Source organism: Equus caballus, chromosome 15, assembly GCF_041296265.1.
Source record: "Equus caballus isolate H_3958 breed thoroughbred chromosome 15, TB-T2T, whole genome shotgun sequence".
Classification (NCBI taxonomy): Eukaryota; Metazoa; Chordata; class Mammalia; order Perissodactyla; family Equidae; genus Equus; species Equus caballus.
Window position 1 is genome coordinate 48,200,369 of NC_091698.1, and position 16,300 is coordinate 48,216,668.

General features: G+C 49.3%; 1 long non-coding RNA gene across 6 annotated transcripts in view; it reads left to right on the forward strand.

Moving 5' to 3' along the window:
* The window catches only part of LOC102150720 (uncharacterized), a 97,959-nt gene that overhangs the window by 70,698 nt on the left and 10,961 nt on the right, over positions 1-16,300 (forward strand). For 4 of the 6 annotated variants that reach the window (XR_001378447.3, XR_011426004.1, XR_011426005.1 and 1 more), the window contains one exon: positions 15,711-16,041. The exons of the other annotated variants lie outside the window; for them this stretch is intronic. This is a non-coding gene — a long non-coding RNA (uncharacterized lncRNA). The remainder of the gene's footprint in view (positions 1-15,710; positions 16,042-16,300) is intronic. 6 annotated transcript variants of the gene reach the window in all.

Consider the following 16,300-nt stretch of genomic DNA (forward strand, 5'->3'; position numbering starts at 1 on the left):
CCAAAGGTGGTCATCCAGGTTGACTCGCGTCCCTGAATCAGCCCTCTGGGGAGGTGGGCTAACCAGAGACACATCCATTTATTAGTCCTAGATTTAAACACAGAGGAGGAAACTGAAACCTGTCCTGTTCAGTAATTTTTAATTAATATTTATTTATTTATTTATTTATTTATTTATTTATTTATTTATTTATTTAGAGGAAGGTTAGTCCTGAGCTAACTGCTGCCAATCTTCCTCTTTTTCTCTGAGGAAGACTGGTCCTGAGCTAACATCCATGCCCGTCTTCCTCCACTTTATATGTGGGACACCTACCATAGCATGGCGTGCCAAGCAGTGCCATGTCTGCACCCGTGATCCGAACTGGCGCACCCCAGGCCGCTGAGAAGCAGAACGTGCGCACTTAACCGCTGCGCCGCTGGGCCAGCCCCAATTTTTTTTTTTTTTTTTTAAATCAATAAAGATCCTACAGGTAGGCTTCTCTAGGCTGCGGATGACACAGCCTTGGGAGGGACAAGTAAATGGCTTTGGGGTGACAAAGTCAGGATTCAAAACAGTCTTGTCAGAGTAGAGGAAAAGGAGGGAATTTTACAAGGGAAAATATAACATTTTATGTTTGGGTTCAACAAAATCAGTCATCTAAGTAGATGATGGGGCGCTGGAGCTGGGCTTGTGGAGGGGTGCCAGGGGCTGGGAAACCACAGGCTCCATGTGGGCCAGGAGTCCGGGGCTCAGGAGAGCCCACCCACACATGAGAGGTGCAGACAAAGGAGAGGACATGGCCATCTCCACTCCCTGCTCAGGCCACGGGGATATCCACCGTGGGGCACAGGCTCCTGGAGACTAACCAAGTAGGAAATGTCCTAGGTGGGTCACCAGAAGGGAGAGGGTCTGGAGATGGAAGAGTGGGTGATGAGGCAGGGACCATCAGCCTGGAGAAGAGAGGTGAGCCCACACACCTGAAGAGCCACCTGAGGGTCAAGGAGAGGACAAATCTGTATGTCCAGGGGCTGGGCCACATTGGAGGGAAGCAGGCCTGCCTTCCGTCTGAGAAAGGTGCCCTGTGTCTTCCCTGTCAGTGGAAGGTTTGCACAGTCTTGGGATGGCCCTCCCTGCCGGGGGCATCTCAGAGGGGACTGCACAGCCTGCCTAGGAAGGGACTTGAGGGTTCTGAAGTCCCTTCTCAAGATGCTCCCTTCGCCATGGATGAGGAGTCAGCAGAAGGGTAAGCACCGTTGCCCAGGCACTTGGGAGTGGCGGTAAAACGGCAAACGGAGGCCCCCAGGTTCAGGTCCTGCTTCTGTCACTTCGTGTGTGACCTTTGGCAAGTTACCCTCTACACCTCAGTCCTTCATTAAAAATAAGGGTCATGGAATAAGTACACACCCGTTAGGACATTTGTGAGGTTTAAAAGAGTTAAAGCGGGGCACTTAGAACTGTGCCGTGCCCAGTCAGGGCTGTATACAGATAGCTGCTGTGATTGTCATCGACCCCATTGTCATCATCACCACCACCACTGCCACCACCGATTTATCACACAGTTACTGATCTCTACGTTCTGGGAGTGTAGAGATGAGTAGGTTGGATCCCTGCCTTCAAGAAGTTGCAGCCCAGTATGGAAGGCAGAGAACTGTCACATGTGGAGACTGGTTTGGGGGCAGGGCAGGGTGTGGCCCTTTGGGGAGGGGGCAGCGGGCTGGGGCATCCTTCCTTGGAAACCATCTCCTGAAACTTGACTTGACTCCAAAGCATTTGGAGGCATCTGAGGGCTGCTGTCTCGTCAGTCCAGTGCTCTCCTTGGCTATTTGCTCTGGGGGTGGCTGTGCACGAGGTGCCCCTTCTGCACCCCAAGCTGGTGCTAGGACTGGCCAGGCCTACTCGGCACGTCTGAGGGGGCAGGGCCCTGCCCCCAGGTCTCCCAGGCACAGCTAGGGCCCACAGACCCCATTTTTGACCTTTCGAGCTTGTACACTAAAGCTCCCTCTGCGTGCTTCCTCTGTGCCTGGCACTGTGCTGGGCGTCCTCCGGTGGTGTCATGCACACTGTATCCCGGGAGATGGGTGGTGTCCAGTCGTCCCCATTTTACAGCTAAGTAAACAGCCTGGGACATTAAGTGTTATAAAGAGCAGAGCCAGGACTTGGAGCCAAGGTTTCCAAGGCCAACGTTGGGTGCTGTTTCCATACCCCACCCTGGGCAAGACCAGAGATGACTCAGCTGAGAACTCTGCCCTCAGGAGGAGATGGAGCCAGAGATCTGATAACTGACCACTGCAGCCCAGGGGACGGGCCGGAAGGGCTCTGAGAGCACTGCCCTTCCAGGCTGGTCCCCTGCTGGCTCCTTGGATCCCTGCCCACTCATGGGACCTCCCTCACAAAGCCAACACCTGTCTGCAAAGTGCTGCATACCTGCTCACTTCATGGAAACATCTCTCAACCAGTGGTCATTTTAGAGAAGGAAGGCAGTGGTTTAGAAAAACACATGTTTTAAAGCAGTGTTAGCCTTTTTTTCCCCCCAAAGGCTATTATTTTTTCAGAACAGCTTTAGGTCACAGCAAAATTAATAGGAAGGTACAGAAATTTCCCATATGCCCCTTTCGCCTACACATGCATAGCAGCCCCTATTATCTCCATCCCCCACCAGACCGGTGCATTTGTTACAGTTGGTGAGTCTATGTGGTAGCCTTTTTTCCCAAACAGAATTTCATCTGAACATGCTTAAAATTGCAAACAGATACAAGGGGAATTATTCTGTGTGGAGAGTGTGGGGGAACCTGTCAGCCCTCCTGTTTCTGACCCCTCCTACCACCCACTCAGATTCTGCAGAGCCAGATGTAGTTTATGACCCCTACTCTGAGGTGGCGAGAGTTAATGCTACTCTTTGTTAATGAGCTCCTCTCTGGGTCTGTGCCTCTAGAGCATAAGTTCCATGCGGCATGTTTTTTTTAAAAAAAAATTACGGTAAAATATACATAACATAAAATTTACCATTTTAACCATTTTTAAGTGTACAATTCAGTGGCATTAAGTATATTCCCATTGTTGTGTAACTATCACCACCATCCATTTCCAGAAATTTTCTTTTTTTTTCCAAGATTTTATTTTTTTTCCTTTTTCTCCCCAAAGCCCCCCAGTACGTAGTTGTATATTCTTTGTTGTGGGTCCTTCCAGTTGTGGCATGTGGGACACCGCCTCAGCGTGGTTTGATGAGCAGTGTCATGTCCGCGCCCAGGATTCGAACCAACGAAACACTGGGCCGCCTGCAGCGGAGTGCGAGAACTTAACCACTCGGCCACAGGGCCAGCCCCTCCAGAACTTTTTCATCATCTCAAACTGAATCTCTATACCCGTTAAAAAATAACTCCCTGGGGGCTGGCCCCGTGGTCGAGTGGTTAAGTTCGCGCACTCTGTACCGGGGGGCTTTGGGGAGAAAAAGGAAAAAAATAAAATCTTAAAAAAAAAAAAAAATAACTCCCCATCCTCCCTCTCCCCAGATCGTGGCAACCACCATTCTACTCTCTCTCTATGAATTTGCCTATTCTACATACCTCACAAGTGGAATCGTACAGTATTTATCTCTTTGTGCTTGGCTTAATTCACTTAGCATAATGTCTTCAAGGTTCATCCAGGTGGTAGCATGTCTCAGAATTTCCTTCCTTTTTGAGGTTGAATAATATTCCATTGTATATACCACATTTCTTTATCCATTTGTCTGTGGATGGACATTTGGGTTGCTTCCACCTTTTGGCTCTTGTGAACAATGCTACTATGAGCATTAATGTACAAATACCTGTTTGAGTCACTGCTTGCATTGCTTTGGGATATATGGCCAGAAGTGGAATTGCTGGATCATATGATAATTCTATGTTTAACTTTTTGAGGAAGTATCACGCCATTTCCTACAAAGGATGCACCATTTACATTCCCACCAACAATTCACAAAGGTTCTAATTTCTCCACATCCTTGTCTTCATAGCAGGGGTTTTTATCTCTTGCTCATGGCTATATTTGCAGAGACTAGGACAGTGCCCAGCACATATTAGGTACTCAATAAATGTTTGTTGGGTTGAATGAATGGGAGGCCTTGGTCTCTGGGCAGCTGTAGCAGGGAGTCCTCCTGCCTGTCACCCAATCCACAGAACCTTCCTCTTCTAGTCCCTGCTCAGCTCTAAGAGAATCACCCTTTCGATGGGGTAAGTTACCTTGAGGTGCCCACTGGTGTTGGGAGCTGCGTTAAAGAGAAAATGTGGCACTGTGGAGGTCAGGGAATCTAACATGTTGGCTAGCATGGGAGTGCTTTACAAACTGTGGGTGTTGACCCATTTGTGGCTTGTGATACCAGTTGTTAGTGGTTAAAACCAGCATTTATGAAAAATGAAATAGAATAAAAATACCAGGGTATACAACACAGGAGAAAGAGTAAGTATCACTTTGTGAAACTTTTGTTTTTAGTGTGATATTTATGTACGTGTGTAATGGGTCACAAAGAGTTTAAAAAACACTTGTATAGCATGTGCAGCCTCTGCTTAAAGACTTCCCCATAGCAGGGAGCCTACTACCTTACAAGGAAGCCCATGTTTTTTGGGGGTCCACTGTAACATTGGAACATTCCTCTCTTATTGAGCAGAAACCATTCAGCATGTAAGATCTTTGTTTTGAGGCCCTACTGTGTGCTAGGCTGTGTAAAAGACACTTGAGATGAAAAAGATCAGAGGTTGCCTCCAGGAGTTTAATGGAGAAGAGAGGCTGGAGGACAAGAAAGGGGACAGCCTGCTGTGGGGAGGGATGGAAGAGGAGAGACAGTGAACTCTGGCTGGGGGAGTCCAGGAAGGATGCTGGAATGGGTCTTGAAGGGTGAACAAGAGTTTGCTATTCTCTACCAAGAGAAAAGCTTATAGGAAAGTATGGAGATGAGAAAGAGCAGATTATGTTCAAAGAATAGAAAGTAGCCTTGTCCGACTTGAGTCCAGGATCCCTAAGGAGGTCAGGGATGGGGGTGACCAACTAGGGGGACATGAGGCAGGAGGGCAGGCGAAGGGCACATTGTGTCTTTGTGCCAAGAACTTAGATTTTTCACCCTACAGCCAGAGGGGTGTCATTTGAATATTTAGGAAACATGGGTCTGGATGTGCGCTGGGGTCTGGGGAATTAGGGTGAATGAAACAAAGACCTCGCCTGAGAAGCTGGCACTCCAGCATGGGGAGCAGACACGAAATACGGGGTCACGCAAGAGACACATGGCTATAGAAAGTGGCATGAACGGCGTGAAGGGAAACAACAGGGTCCTGAGAGAGCTGGTGAGGGGGGACCCGGTTTCGACCAGGAGGGAAGGCTTCTGTGAGGAAAGGATAGTAAGTTGCAGCCTGCAGGCAACGAGCCTTCCCGGCAGAGGAGGCAGCATGGACAAAGGCCAGGAGAGGGGTGCAGAAGACCCTGAGCAAGTGGCAGCTGAGAGAGGAGAGGGGAGGGGCTGAGCCAGCCTGGGGAGGGCCAGGGACCAGGTAGGGCCGGCCTAGAGTAAGAATTTGGGATCGTGTCCCATGGGCAGTGAGGAGCCACTGGAGAGTTTTAAGCAAGTGTGTGTGTGAGTGATGATTTATTTTTACATGAAAGGAAAAGTATATCCAGGGCAAAGATAAGAGTCAGGAGGCCGAGAGGAACAGGAAGGAAGGGAAGCTGTGAGGGGCCTTGGAAAGCCCACCTTTGTTTCCTGTGGATCCTGGAATTTGGCTTTTTGGCCCTGGAGGTGGGGGATAGGAGAAGAGACAGGAGATGCACATGTGACAGGGGAACATGGGCATCTTCTGCTGGAGGGCGGGGGCGGGTGGGTGGGTGGGAGTCTTGTAGTCTCCAGGACTCCTCTTCCTGGTGGTTTCTCCTCACTCAGGCTGGACTTCTGATCAAACGCCCTCTTCCTACCTCTTCACTTTTGTTTGGGCTGTTTCTGCTCCCTGGAATACCGTTCCTGACCCTTTCCCTTTCTTCCTAACCCAAGGTGGCTCAACCATCGAGGCCCAAAGGAAGGCCCACACCCTCTGCAGGGCTTTCCTGCCATTCTAATTCCCCTGTGCCGAGCCCCAGCCCCACACGTCTGTGGTCAGCAGGGCTGGGAAGAATTGTGTTCCACAGCAGGTCTTGTGGCACTACACCAATGGGGACCCCTCTTGAGCTCCAGCTGGGAGCAGGATGCTTGTCTTCTCCTCTGAGTGACCTCACATCCCCTCCCACTCGCCTGGCTCCTAGTGGTCCGGGCCCCGAACTCTGCATCCCAATCAGCGTGGACCAGCAGCGAGGCCCCCAGAAGGGGGAGTTCTGATGGCCCTGATGTCCCTCACCATTTAGTCAAACAGTCCCCAGTCTCTGAGTGAGAAGGGGCTGGGAACCCATGTCCCAAACCCTGGCACCTCCTGAGGTCTGCTGCATGGACCAGGGCTTCCAGGAAACTGTCCTCCCACTTCCAAGGGTGGGCTTCTTCCTGCTCAACACAGCTGGGCTGTGGATGTGAAAACCTGAGTTAAAGAACCTTTTAGGTGTCCTCATATGGACTTGCTGACCTGGGAGGCCTTGACCCACCCCAGGGGGCAGCCTCTGGTGAGCAGATTCTGTCCTGGGTGCACTCTGCCCAGGGTGGGAGGAGTGCTCGCTGCTGGCTTCTCACCTGCTGGGCAGCTAGGCTGCTCAGGAGGGCCATTCACTACCGTTAGCTAAATGGCCCCCCGCTACCTCTCCTGGGCCACACACAGTTACCCCTGTGGGAAGCAGCCCAGTCCTGACTGCCGCCTGCAGGGCAGGACCTTCCGCACCATGGCTTTTGATTGGGATTTGTATTAGACACCCTGGTTGGTTTCTCCAGTAAAGGCACCTGCCTATGGGGACATCTGTATTCTATTCAACAGTCAGACAGGCCTCCCTTGGCCCCAGTCCCCACAGGTCTAGTCTAGGATGACTTCTTCCTTCTCTGAGGTGTCCCCCGTGGCTCCCCACGCTGCATGCCACATAGGCTGCATTTTAAGTCTGGTCGTCCCAAACTTCCCCTCCAAATCTGATGAAAATTCCATCCACCATGATTATACGATGCTGAGGCAGATGAGCAGAAATAAATGTACTTATAGATGTATATTTCTTCATAATTTCTGGGGTTAATGTTACTCTCTGAGCCACACCCAGGCCTGGGTTCCGTGTCCACCCAGCTTTCCTGCATCTCCCCTACCACAGCCTTGTGACACCGGTCTGATTGCTTAATCGTCTTCTCCCCCACGACGCTCTTAGCTCTCAGAGGGCAGCAACTGTTGAATTCATCTTTCTGTCCTTGGACCTGGCACATCAAGTCAGTGCTAGATATGTATTTGTTGAGTGGCTGGCTGGATGAATTTTAAACTTCTTGAGGGTGGAAACTGTCTATCCCTTTCTCACCAAGTCCACATCTCAGCGCAGCCCAGAGCTGAGCCCATAATAAGGCCAATAGGTTGGCCAATTGATGGGAGTGCTAGAGAGTCACCTGGAAAAATTTCTCAGGTCAAACTGGATTTTGATCCACAAGTAAACAAAGAAACCCAAAGGCTAGCCTCTCCCAAATATCTAGAGTGCCTGGCAGTGAGGGCCCGACTCTATTACCTGTGAGCCATGATCACGGACAATAGGAAGGTGGTGCACTGAGGTGGGAAGAACTTGAGTAATGAAACAAGAGAGGGGCTTTGCATGGAACAATGGTGATCAAGTGCCAGGACCTGAGGAGCTGGCTAACTCAGCTCTCTGCCTGCAAGGTCCAAATCTAAAAGAGAAAGAGGGAAGGAAGGAAGGAAAGAAGGAAAGAAGGGAGGGAGGAAGGAAGGAGAGAGAGCAAGCTAGGCTTGGAAGCTAGATCAAACTGGATTTAAATCCCCTTTCCATCTCCTTTACTTATGGAACTCGAGACATGGTATTAATGTGAGTCCTAATTTCTGCGTCTGTGGAATGAGAGATTAATATGTGTGTCACCCCACACTGTTCTTAGCACATACGAGACCCTCAGTAAATAAGGGGAATTGTTAGTGCTGTGGCATCCTGTTCTGCATGCCATATCAGTGTGGGTCCAGCTAACGTAAGCCCAAAGAGGGGTCACTTATTAGAAGAATTCTGGCTCACAGCCTTGAAGAAGAGATTGACTCTGAGACCTCAGGAAGGCAGGAAAGTTGGGCCTGGGGTCTCAGGAACAGGAAGGCTGCCTTTGGGTAGAGGTAGTGCCAGCCTCCTTGTGTGATCTCTCAGTTGAGTCTCACTGGCTGGTGTGGGTTCTGTGCTGACAGTCCCACTGGGAATTGAGGGAGATGGAGTTCTCCCTCAGAGAAGTAAGGTGCTATATCCAGAAGAAGGGAGGTAGAGACAGGCAGAACTGTTGACCATCACACATGAGGATCCCCCTACCCCCAATCTCACTCCCACCCTGGGGCTCATGTAGGCTGGCCAGGGGAGCCTCCATGTGCAGAACTATTAACTACTGCTTCCCCACACCCTCCCCCATTCCTTAAATTTCTCCACCAACTTTTCATTTCAATACACTGTCTGCCCGGCCCAGGCCAGCCCAGCCTGGCCCTGAGCAGTAGGGTGGAATCTTGACTCAAAGGTCTGCCTTGCTCCAGGGCCTCCTGCCTCCTCCCCGTCCCTCCTCAGGTGTCCCAGGCCCAAACACTTGCCCACACTTTACGAAGTTCTAGACACCCTACAGAAAGGAGCCCAGGCCAGTTTTTAAATTTTCATTTGCTTCTCCAATACTTTTACTTTTTCAAAACTGACTCTTCTTTTTACTTTACTCTTGGCACAGTCCTGCAGGGAGTATGTTCTTAGGCTACTGGGAGATCTTGGGTTTCCAATAGAACAAGAGGCTCAGCTGAGACAGATTGCAAACACAGTACTGAGCCCTCCACTGAGCCGTGGGAGGGAAGGGCTTGGCAGAGGGACCCAGCTGCCAGCTTTGCCAGCCCTTTCTGCTCCCAGTATTCTAACGCAGCAATATCTTCCACTCAGGATGTCTCAAAGGCCTCTAGACCCGAGGGGGTCACACTTCAGAGGCCTAAGATTTCATGGTGACCAGCCTCAGGCTCAACCAGGGTGAGAGGCAGGCCTGCCTTCTCAGGATTGGTAGGTCAGCCTGTTTGCCTTTTTGCCCTTGTCCTCCCCTCTCTCCTGGAAGACGCCGAGGGCCAGTGCTCCCAGACCACCAAGACTGTCCCTTCCAGGAGTTGCCACTTGCTGCGAACCTTCCCGTTCCTTTTGCCCTTGTTAAAGCCCCTCTCTGCTGTGTGTCTGTCCCTTTCAGCCAGCTGTGTGTTAGAAAGCTCTGATTAATTCCCACACGGGGAGTAAATTTAAAATCCCAGAAAACTTGTATTTTATAGGGGAGATTTAATGGGACATAGTGGCAATTTCAAAGGGAAAGTCTAAGGATTAGCTCCTCGTTGTGGGGCCTCCAGGCAGTGTAGCTCTAGTGCCTGAGGGATGGAGGGAGGGAGGGATGGAAGGAACTAACAGACAACTGGTGGAGAAGGAAGGGACTGATGGGGAGGGGTTTCCAGTCATCCACGACATAAACACATGACTGCCTGCTCTGCCTACACAGTTCTGGCTGGCCAGGAGGGCAGCTGGACTCCATCAGATGGAGCATCATTTAAAAGTAAGGAAAGCAATTTTTTTTTTTTTTTGAAGATTAGCCCTGAGCCAACTACTGCCAATCCTCCTCTTTTTGCTGGGGAAGACTGGCCCTGAGCCAACATCCGTGCCCATCTTCCTCTACTTAATATGTGGGATGCCTACCACAGCATGGCTTTTGCCAAATGGTGCTATGTCCGTACCCGGGATCCAAACCGGCTAACCCCAGGCTGCCAAGGAGTGGAACGTGCACACTTAAGCACTGCGCCACTGGACCAGCCCCAGAAAACAATGTTCGAGTTAACATCTGTTGCCAATCTTCCTCTTTGTTTTTTTCCTCCCTGACACCCCAGTACATGGTTGTATATATCTCCTAGTCGTAAGTCATTCTAGTTTCTATGTGAGTTGCCGCCACAGCGTGGCAACTGACAGACAGGTGGTGTGGTTCTGCGACCAGGAAACGAACCTAGGCCGCTGAAGTGGTGAGTGCCGAACTTTAACCACTAGCCCATCCGTGCTGGCTTGGAAAAACAATTTTTTTAGAGAAAATTATGAGAAGCAGTGACATGTGCCATTAGGGTAGGAGATATTTTTTTTGTTTCTCCTTCATTTCTTTTTTTGAGCTATAATAACCCACAAACGACAAAATTTACACTTTAAAATGTACACTTCAGTGGCTTTTAGTATATTCACAAGGTTTTGCAACCATCATTACTATCTAATTCCAGGAAATTTTATTACCCCCAAAAGAAACCTCAGACCCATTAGCAGTCACTCCCTGCCCCCAGCCCCTGGTAACCACTAATCGACTTTCTCTGTGAATTTGCTTATTCTGGACATTTCATATGAATAGAATCATACAATAAACAGCCTTTAGTGTCTGGCTTCTTTCACTTAATGTTTTCAAGGTTCATCCATGTTGTAGCATGTATCAGTACTTTATTCCTGTTTACTGCTGAATAATATTCCATTGTACGACATTTTGTTTATCCTGATGGCCACGTTGATTTTTTCCACTTTTTGGTTCTTACAAATAATGTTGCTCTGAACATTCAGGTACAAATTTTCTTGTGGACATATGTTTTCAATTCTTTTGAGTATATACCTAGTAGTAGAATTGCTGGGCCATATAGTAATTCTGTCTATAAACTTCTCTTTTTTTGAGGAAGATTAGCCCTGAGCTAACTACTGCCAATCCTCCTCTTTTTGCTGAGGAAGACTGGCCCTGAGCTAACATCTATGCCCATCTTCCTCTAGTTTATATGTGGGACACCTACCACAGCATGGCTTGCCAAGTGGTGCCATGTCTGCACCCGGGATCTGAACTGGTGAACCCCAGGCTGCCGAGAAGCGGAACGTGCGAACTTAACTGCTGTGCCACCGGGCCTGCCCCTGTCTATAAACTTTTGAGGAACTGCCATGGGTTTTGGATTTTTCATACCTTTTTTCCTTATTATAAACATAACATATGTTCATTGTAGAAAATTTATAGTATATATAAACATATTCAGAAGAAAATAAGATTCACTCAAATTATATAACCTGTGAATAACTACCTTTAATATTTTGGTATATTTCCTTCTTGTCTTGCTTATGTACATCATTTTAAGTGTTGTATTGAGCTTAAACTATATATAGTTTTGCGTCTTCATTCTTTCACTTTACCTTCAATTGTTAGCATTTTCCATGTCAATAAATATTATTATAAAGTGATTCTTTCTGACCACATTCTGTCATCACTGGGCGCATCATAACCTGTTTAATCAACCTGCTCTTCTTGGACATGTAGATAATTTCACATTTTTGTGATTATCACAAGTGATGCAATATCCTTGTACATAAATGTCCCTCTGCATCTCTGATAAGTTTTGAGATAAAATCTTAGAAGTAAAATTCTGGGTAAAAAATGTAAGCATTTTTAAAAATAAACTTTTCACTTTGAAATAATTTTAGATTTACAGAAAAGTTGCAAAGACAGTACAGAGAGTTCCCAGATACCCTTTTCTCAGCTTCCTCTAATGTTCGTGTCTTAACGTGGTTACCAGAGTGGATTCATCAAAACTAATAAATTAGCGTTGATACACTACTATTAACTAAACTCCAGACTTTATTTGGCTTTCACCAGTTTTCTTACTAATGTCCTTTTTCCATTCCAGGATCCAATCTAAGATACCGTGTTGTATTTAGGATGTGGATACTTTTTTTTTTTAAGATTGGCACCTGAGCTAGCATCTGTTGCCAATCTTCTTCTTCTTCTTTTTCTTCTTCTCCCCAAAGCCCCCCAGTACATAGTTGTATATTCTAGTTGCAGGTCCTTCTAGTTGTGGCGTGTGGCACGCCGCCTCATCGTGGCCTGATGAGCGGTGCCGTGTCTGTGCCCGGGATCTGAACCCACAAAACCCTGGGCCACCGAAGCGGAGCGCAAGAACTTAACCACTCGGCCACAGGGCCAGCCCCAGGATGTGAATAGTTTTAAGTCTTTTGGTGTGTGTATGTGTAGAAAAGTTGTATCAATTTATATTCCCACCAATATAGGGGAAAAAAAGACTTTGCTAACCCAATAGGCACAACAGCAACAACAGTGTGAAATTTAGTGGGCATTTCTTAACTGCTGGTAGGTTTATAGATTTTTCCATCTGTTTGGTGACCAGTTATACTTTTTGGTTTTGTTTTTCCCATCATCTAAAGAGGTTTTTGTCAATGATTAGGACTTTAGTTTCCATTCAAGCTGGTACACAACCAGTGTTAGGTGAGCATCTAGAAAGCTGTCACTGCATCCTGCAAAGTCCCCAAGGCAGGGCCACCTAGGAAAGGCAGGCCTGCCCACATGCTGCCTGCAGGCCTTGTTTCTCCTGCAGAGGCCTGTCCCAGGCCGACCCTGGAACCTAGGTGACAGCGACGTGTGCTCTCCTAGAGAGCTGGCTCGGCTGGTGGCCTGGAGGCCAGCTGTGTACAAAGAGCAGTACAGGGTGGGCAGTGACATCTTGTGAAGAGCACTCTCTAGGGGTCAGGAGAACTGGGGTTTCGTCCTAGTTCTCTTACTATCTGTGTGAACTTGAGCAAATCCAGTCTGTTTTCTGAGCTCTGGTTTTTTCATCTGGTTAACAGGCGGAATCTCAGGGACCCAATAGACGATTGTGGAGGCACTTTGTAAAGCCCTATACAAATGGGTGATATTGTCATGGGAATGACATCATGAAGGGGACTGAGCAGTGCCTCATGTGGACAGTGTGATTCTCAGTCTGCCATCTCACCAGGGCAGCAGATGCTCCTGAGATCAACTAGTTGCAACCCTGAGCTCCCATCTTGCCTGACTAGGAGGAAATTCCATCACGGTCGGTATAGGTCCCCTCCCAGTAAGGGTTACCCTAGAATCCAGGAGGCTCACGGGGCTGCCCAGGAAAGGGGCACTTCCATGCGCCGTTTGCTCTCATGGGCCAGGTGCCCTGTGTGGCTCAGACTCTTGTCCCCAGGCTCCTTGATGCATTCATGTCCAGAGCCCTGCCTCCCCACCTCTGAGGCTGCCCCCTCGGGGTGGAGAGCACATTCTTGCTCCTCTCCCCACTCCTCAGTTTCCTCTTCTCTCTCCCCTCTCATAGTCAGCATGACCTTCAAGACACTGCCCTCAGAGTCTGCAAGGAGCCCAGGCTCAGGAAAACAGAAAGGAGAGGAGGGCCTGGGGCTGTTGTATCTGGTCCTGAAACTCAAAGAGGACTGATCCAAGAACTTCTTGGAGTGGGAGGGGGAAGAAAACGCAACCATCTAAACACAAATTAATATCTGAGAAGATAAACTGGCCGCACCAAGAACAAACTGGAAGCTATGTCCTCTTGTCCAACTACTGTCACAAACCTGCAATGTGGTCTCAGGCACACCACCCATTGTCTCTGAGCCTGTTTCCTCAGCTGTGCAGTGAGGGGTGGATCCATAACCTCTAAAGCAGTCATGGGCACTCACTGTCCTAGAGTCTGCCACTTCCTGGGAGGGGGCAAGCTTTTCTTTTCTTTTGTCATTCCTGGCCTTTCCCAGTCACTATCATATGACCAGACGGGACCCTTATAGCAGCATCGCCGACAGATTGTTACTGAGGCTGTTTTTGGTCTACTCTGTGAGGGTTTTCCGTAGCTCTGTGTAATCCTCACGGTCAGTATGAGCTTGCTCTGGGTTTGGCCTAAGTGCTCTGTCTGCATTATCTCATTTAATCTTCTTAACTGCTTGTTGGGTTGGTCCTATTGTTTTCATTTTCTGAAAGAGGAAACAGAGGCCAGGTAGCTTTCCCACAGCCACCATGTGGGTGAGAGGTGGAGCGGCCTGCCTCTGAAGCTGAGCTTTCCAGCCCACTGGGTTGTGTCCCCTCAGGAGGCAGAGGGAACCGGAAGGCAAATGTTCTGGGACCAGTGTGTGACTGTCCTCAGATCCAGTCTGTGAAAACTCTCCCTGAAGAGACTCCCAGGTTCTTGTGTCCCCTGGGTCCTGACGAGGTAGAGAGAGAGTGCTGGGAGGAGCATATGGACACCCTGGGGGTGAAAGAAGCATTTCTCAAAGTTCTGCGGCCACTGCCGGGACATACAGCCCAGGACCCTGCCTGCACAGCTGCCCTGCAGAGGGCTGTCCTTTCTCCAGTGGCTGGGGACAGGCACATGGCCAGTTGTGTTCAGGCAAGGGTGGTCTGGAATACCTCAGCCTGCTTCCTCCTTGGACTGGGCTGGGGCTATGTCTGGGTTTGCATCCAGGTTATGGGCAGACACATGCCACTGTCATCATGCATCCCCAAGCGCAGGACCCGCATCTGGGGCTTCCACCTAAAGACAGGTCCAAGACAGCCTGGAATGGTGCCCCTCACAGTGACGCCAGCAAGCCTCCCCTACAGTGATTCTGTCACATGGGTCCCTCCACTGTCTCCACAGGAGTAGAGTTACTCCTACTGCCAATTTCCACCTCTCTCCCTTCACCCCGTGGGCTAAAAATTGGAAAAAGACAAAATCCCAAGACCGTGCGGCCTTCCAAAGATGTATCCTATCCAACTTTCCTGATGAGCCGGTTGGGAAATGGTACCTTGTTTATCCAAATCTTAACTTAAGCCAGGTTTAGGGTTATATTGACTCAAAAATCACTTTGGGCCGTTTCTTTCCATTTGTACTTATTAAGCCCTTCCTAGGTGGTAGTGGGCTAGGCACCTGTGAGTATAACAGAAAGCCAAGACAAAAGTTCTAAAGGCCATCCTTCATTTTACAGATGGAAACAAGACAGCCCAGAGATGCTAAGGAGATCGGCCAAGGTCACACAGCTACTTGGGGGCAGTTGTGGGTTTGGAACATTAAGTTCCTGCCTTTCAGTCCTGTGCTCTTTCAACAGCATCTTACACAACTCACGCTATGGTTGGAGGAGCAGGAGTGACGCTTCTGAAACAATGACAGAGCCAGCAGTTCCCCTTGGTGGTGGTTTCTCACTGCCAGTGTTGCATGTTGTTTACTTATATATGCTTGTCTGTGGGTTGTAATTTTCTTTTGAAACACTGGGAAATCCCATGATTAAAAAAAATGATTTGGTGAAATTGAATTCCTTCATATTTGCCCAGTTTGTGCTGCTTCAGTGTATGTGTGTGTTTTGTGGGGGGTATTCTAGCACTTTCTATTCTCAGACAATTTCACATAGGTTGACCTGGGTTAGGGCTCTCTGTGTGTGCTTTGCGTGGGCACGACAACAGAGACAGAAGAGAATGGGAATGAAGCGTGGGGAAGAGGGAACTGGGCCTGTGTGGAAAGGAGACCTTGTGCCGTCTTACTGACTGGGACTCTGAACCTGGAGGGAGAAGGGCGTCTGCCGTGGCTGTCCACTGAGGCGGGGTGGGGGCTCTCAGTGAAAGGAAAGAGGCCGGTAAAGGGCTTTCTTAACCCAGAAATGTACAGGTTTTGAAGACTCCTGACTCAATGTCAATGTCACTCATTCATTCATTTAAATTATTCTGGAGAACAGTCAATAAATAGTGATCTAAAAATCACCCCAGGCAGAGGCCCTGTGTCAGGTTCCAGGAGGGATGTGTGCTATATCCAGGGATGTGCCTTGGTTATATTCTCTCCTGTCTCCTGCAGGTCCCAGGGGCTGCCTGAGGGCTCCCGCTCAACCTCAAGGGATCCAGAGTTGACTCTTGGTTCTGGGCCTCCTGGGGTTGGCGGGGTGCTAAAGGTGCCCGTCCACACTGCCGCCTCACCAAGATCCGGTTGGAGGCAGCGCGGTGTGTGGGCCGGGCCTGGCTCCCCAGGAGAACTGCCACCACTGCTCTGCTGAGAAGCCGGCGGCCGAGGGCAGGTCTTGGAGGATATGGGGTTTCCACCCCTCCCTGACTCACATCCGACTTTTTGTTAGAGAAGATGCACACAACCGGGTCCACTCTCCAGAAATGAAACCAGATTTGGATCTCAGGTGAGATCAGAAGAGAGTCTCAAAGCGGAAGCCCGGAGAGCTGGGTGCAGGCGGGCACAGTGTCAGGTCGGGTCGGGTCGGGACCCCAGGGCCCCAGAGGGGAGAGAAAGGGATGGGCAGGGCAGGGTGCGGTCGGGTCCCATCTCTAAGTCCCGTTTCTTTGGAGCCATGAGTCAGACAGATTTTATCTTGCCTGTTTTGACCCTCTGTGAGGCAACAGCGGGGGGGCGGGGGAGAGAACAGAGACCAGCAAGGCCGC